Source organism: Scylla paramamosain, chromosome 49 (genome assembly GCF_035594125.1).
Source record: "Scylla paramamosain isolate STU-SP2022 chromosome 49, ASM3559412v1, whole genome shotgun sequence".
NCBI classification, from domain to species: Eukaryota; Metazoa; Arthropoda; class Malacostraca; order Decapoda; family Portunidae; genus Scylla; species Scylla paramamosain.
In genome coordinates this window covers 5,417,573-5,423,603 of record NC_087199.1, presented here as the reverse complement: position 1 = coordinate 5,423,603, position 6,031 = coordinate 5,417,573, and positions in this window count along the sequence as shown.

The following is a 6,031-nucleotide window of genomic DNA, read 5'->3' as shown; positions in this document are numbered from 1 at the left end:
CATTCATCCCCTTCTCTGGTAAACTCTGGAACTCCCTGCCTGCTTCTGTATTTCCACTTTCCTATGACTTGAATTCCTTGAAAAGAGGGAGGTTTCAAGACACGTATGCATCAATTTTTTACTACTGCTTTGACCCTTTTATGGGTCACATAGAAGGTTGTGAAGTGATAGATGTTTAAGAATTTTCCTGTTAAGGATAGATTCAAAAACTTTAGATAGGCAGGAAATTAAAGCAATAGGACGGTAGTTTGTGGGATTAGAACGGTCACCCTTTTTAGGAACAGGCTGAATGTAGGTAAACTTCCAGGAAAAAGGAAAGGTAGATATTGACAGACAGAGCTGAAAGAGTTTGACTAGGCAAGGTGCAAGCACGGAGGTACATTTTCGGAGAACAATAGGAGGGACCCCATCAGGTCCATAAGCCTTACTAGGATTTAGGCCAGCATGGGCATGGAAAACATCATTGTGAAGAATTTTAATAGGTGGCATGAAGTAGTCAGAAGGTGGAGGAGAGGAAGGAACAAGCCCAGAATCGTCCAAGATAGATTTTTTAGCAAATGTTTTGAGCAAAGAGTTCAGCTTTAGAAATAGATGTGATAGCAGTAGTGCCATCTGGTTGAAATAAAGGAGGGAAGGAAAAAGAAGAAAAGTTATTGGAGATATTTTTGGCTAGATGCCAAAAGTCACGAGTTGAGTTAGATCTTGAAAGGTTTTGACACTTTCTGTTAAGGGAGGAGTTTTTGGCTAGTTGAAGAACAGACTTGGCATGGTTCTGGGCAGATATACAAAATGCATGAGATTTTGGTGATGTAAGGCTTAAGTACCTTCTGCGGGCCACCTCTCTATCATGTATAGCAAGATAACAAGCTGTGTTAAACCAAGATTTAGGTCGAAAATAAGAGTGAGGAATGTACGCCTGCATGCCAGACACTATCATCTCACTTATGAGCTCAGCACACAAAGACGGGTCTCTGACACGGAAGCAGTAGTCATTCCAAGGAAAATCAGCAAAATACCTCCTCAAGTCCCCTCAACTAGCAGAGGCAAAACGCCAGATGTACCTTCGCTTATTGGGATCCTGAGGAGGGGATTGGAGCGATAGGACAAGATACAGATATGAGATTGTGATCGGAGGAGCCCAACGGATAAGAAAGGGTGACAGCATAAGCAGAAGGATTAGAGGTCAGGAAAATTTCAAGAATGTTGGGTGTATCTCCAAGACGGTCGGGAGTACGAGTAGGGTGTTTCACCAATTGCTCTAGGTCGTGGAGGATAGCAGAGTTGAAGGCTAGTTCATCAGGATGATCAGTGAAGGGAGAGGAAAGCCAAAGCTGGTGGTGAACATTAAAGTCTCCAAGAATGAAGATCTCTGCAAAAGGGAAGAGGGTCAGAATGTGCTACACTTTGGAAGTTAAGTAGTTAAAGAATTTCTTATAGTCAGAGGAGTTAGGTGAGAGGTATACAGCACAATTAAATTTAGTTTAAGAGTGACTCTGCAGTCGTAGGCAGATGGTGAAAAACTCGGAAGATTCAAGAGCGTGGGCACGAGAGCAGGTTAAATCATTGCGCACATAAACGCAACATCCAGCTTTGGATCGAAAATGAGGATAAATAAAGTAGGAGGAACAGAAAAGGGACTACTGTTAGTTGCCTCAGACACCTGAGTTTCAGTGAGGAAAAGAAGATGAGGTTTAGAAGAGGAGAGGTGGTGTTCTACAGATTGAAAATTAGATCTTAGACCGCGAATGTTGCAGAAGTTAATGGAGAAAAAAGTTGAGAGGGGTGTCAAGACACTTAGGGTCGTCGACAGAAAGGCAGTCCGACCTGGGGACATTTATGGTCCCCTCCCCAGATAGGGACTCCGAGTCTGGTGTAGGAGTCTCCATGATGATTTTGAAATTTTTGAGTGAAATGTGTGTGTTATTAGGTGCCTGCAGTTTTGTGTGGAGGAAGAGAGTTGTCTTTAGAGGATAGGCTGTGACTGCCCCCTTGTGTTGTGAGACACAAAGGGAAACGTTCAGTGAGGTCACAGCTGGGTTTAATGATAAGTTCACAGCACCCCCTGAACAATGCTTTAGATTTCACTGGGAGTAATTATCGTTTCGGCAGGTGTCTACTGCCTCTTCCTTTATTATCCTATTCTGTCTAGATATACTGCAAATATTATAATATAACAAAATATCGTTAATTATCAATTATGAAATGGAGCTAGGGGAAACTGTGATGCAGGGAGCAGGTCTAGCAGCTCTCTAGATAACAGGTCATTCACAGGGGCGAGAGCAAGATCCCTTGCCCTGCTGTTCATATTCAGCCATGTTAAGGAAACATTCTATCCCGTGTATCGCTGTTTCAGTCCTGTCCTATTTCATCTGTACATATACAAGCCACTCTGCAGAGTATTTTAGTGTGAATTGGATGTATCTTTCAAGATCTCACACTGCATTATGGCATTGTACCTGAACACAATGATGTCGTGGCCCAAAACAGGAAGGCCATATCAGCCACTTCAAAGTTTGCCTCATCAGACTATAACACCCTGCACCACTCATCAAGAACCCAGTCTTTGTACTGAGCAGCTAAAGCTAATTTTCTATTTTTTTTTTTTTTTTAGGATGATAGGCATGTGTTACCCATGATTTAGGCATAGACCTGTAATCTAGGTCCCTCTTGAAATAATCTCTCACTGTTTGCTCAGATATTCCTGCCAGCAAATGTGGGATTTTCTCATTAATTTCCCTACCTGTAATGCCAGGTTAGGGTTCTATCTCCTTATAAATAACATTCAAAGTCCTTTCTCTAGCTTCTTCCTTAGGTCCTGCTTGCTTGTGTGGGGCTGGCAAAACATATGTCCAAGAAATACAATATTTTTTGGGGGGTCCAATGCTGCAGAGTTCGCTGCGAAGAGTCCTGTGTTTGCAGATACTTTTTTTTTTTTCTAACAATTGCACATATGGCTTCAATGTTGGGTTCTTTGAGCTTTAGTGGCCCCAGAGTGTGAAAAGAGAAAACATATGAGGGGTATGATGATCAAACATGAACCTAAATGGATTGATATGTGATACATTCATTCCTTGTGAAAGGCTGACAGCTACTGGTAATGCCATCAACAGCCACTCACAGGAGTGAAAAAGACTTTTCACTAGAGTTACCTTATGTAACTAACAAACTCCATAGTATTTTTATGGAATTAAGAGCTGCCATTAATGTCAAACCCTTGACTTATGTGGATAATGATCTATATAAACTGCATCTGTTTACTTGCTCTCAATCAGTGCAGGGTTACAGGTTAAGGTCTTTTGCTTAATCCAGTAACACACAAAATAAATTAGATCCCACTGATATATCTAACCAAACAATAAGTGATAAGTCTTACATTTCTAAAATATCTACTAAGCAGTGGAAAAGGTGAAGAGATGAATATCTACTAAGTCTAATAGTAGTACTAATATCTAGAAAAGTGTCTAACATGAATGGGATGTTGTCTCAATCCCATGATGTTTGCATGTGATTCTACTCAGTTCCCATAGAAACTGAGTAGAATCACTGGCATGGAATGGGAAACCCTGAATTGATTGGGTAAAGACTGCCAAAGGAGTCACTACCCATTCTCTGGTGTACTTGTTCCCTTCTCAAACAGGATTTGAATGTAAGGCAACTCCTGTGCCATTTCAAGGCATAGCTGAAGTAAGTTCTTGTAATCACCGTCCCACTAGCTCACAGTCCTCAAATCTGTCAAATTAATATATATATATATATATATATATATATATATATATATATATATATATATATATATATATATATATATATATATATATATATATATATATATATATATATATATATATATATATATATATATATATATATATATATATATATACAGGGTGGTCCAAAAAGATGTATCCATTTGTGATAAAGTAGCCTTTATTATTGTAAGGAAAACTTTACATTTTTTTTTTTTTTTATAGACCAGGCTTACAGACATGTAAGTTTTGTGTGGTGTAGGTTTTTTTCCCGTATACCACCATTTTGTGAGCACAGCTCAGTAGTTTATAATGTGCTCAATCCAAGCTCCTTGGCGCTGAATCACTGTGGCTACTCGCACACTGAAGTTTCTAATGACCTTGTTTAGCATGTCATGGGGAATTCTCTTAATCTCTGTTTGAATGTTATTCTTGAGCGCAGCAATAGTTTGGGAATTGTTAGCATAGATCCTGTCTTTTAGGTATCCCCACAGAAAATAATCCAAAGAGAACAGGTCTAGAGAATGTGCAGGCCAAGGGTGGTCCTTACAACGGGAGATGAGCCTGTCTTCAGGGATGTAGCAATGGAGGTATTCCAGTGAAACATTGGAGCAATGCAGTGTTACTCTATCCTGCTAATAAATCATAGTATACATGTCACCACCTCACTTGCATCTCAGTGCAGAGATGAATTTTCTTCTCATTAGTGTAATATATTGCTCTGTTTTCACAGTTACCGGACGTGCATCAGCATCCTCGAACCAGTATGGGCCGATAATGGCATTACGACCCAATGCGCACCAAACGGTCACTTTCTCCACATTAGGTGGGCGATATTCATGAGGCTGAGCCATAGCCCAAAAGCACATATTCTGTTTGTTCACAAGACCACTAAGGTGGAAATTTGCCTCGTCACTGAAAAAAAAAATAATAATAATACCAAGAAATCAAGATGGTCTTCGATTCTCTGACTGATGGTTTGCCCAAAGGTATGTTTCTCAGCCTTATTTGCATCGGTCTGATGTTTTAATATCTGTATCTTATATGGAAATAGTTGAAGATCCTGGCACATTATGCACATAACTGAACTCCTTGAAAGATCAGTCTCCTGGGACAAACATCTTGTAGATTTCCTTGGAGACTACTCCAAACGCTGTCTCACAGTCACAATGTTATTTTCTGTCCTGACTGGTCAGCCATTGCAACCTTCAGTGTTATCCTGTACACTTCCCATCTCCCTGAATTTGTCCAGGAGGCACTTTATTGTGAGTCTGGTTGGAGCGTCTCTCCCTGGAAAGTTCCTCCGAAATTTTTGTTGAGTTTGGATAACCGATTTCGTCGCGAAGTAGACCTCTACAATCTTGATCCTCTCCTGCACGGAATATCTTGTTGCCTGTTCTATTTCACCTGAAAAACAGAAGCCTGGGTTAATTTTTATAGAAATGATAGCGATAATAAAATGGATACATTTTTTTGGACCACCCGGTATATATATATATATATATATATATATATATATATATATATATATATATATATATATATATATATATATATATATATATATATATATATATATATATATATAACACAGGTGTTGAGACCAACTTTGGCGAAGTGAGGTTTTATTCTTGCAGCGTTTTGCCACATGACTGACGGCATTTTCCAACCATTCAAGAGGTAAACATATCACGCAGGGAAGCCACAGAACGCTTGACTTCTGATCTTTCTAAAATTTCTGATTGGGGCAGAGCAAACTTGGTATTGTTCAATGCCTCAAAAACTCAATTCCTCCATCTATCAACTCGACACAACCTTCCAGACAACTATCCCCTCTTCTTCAATGACACTCAACTGTCCCCCTCTTGTACACTGAACATCCTCGGTCTGTCCTTTACTTATAATCTGAACTGGAAGCTTCACATCTCATCTCTAGCTAAAACAGCTTCTATGAAGTTAGGCGTTCTGAGACGTCTCCGCCAGTTTTTCTCACCCGCCCCCAGCTGCTAGCTCTGTACAAGGCCCTTATCCTTCCATGTATGGAGTATGCTTCTGGGGGGTTCCACTCATATTGCTCTTCTAGACAGGATGGAATCAAAAGCTTTTCCTCTCATCAACTCCTCTCCTATAACTGACTGTCTTCAGCCTCTCTCTCACCGCCGCAATGTTGCATATCTAGCTGTCTTCTACCGCTATTTTCATGCTAACTGCTCTTCTGATCTTGCTAACTGCATGCCTCCCCTCCTTCCACGGCCTCGCAGCACAAGACTTTCTTCTTTCTCTAA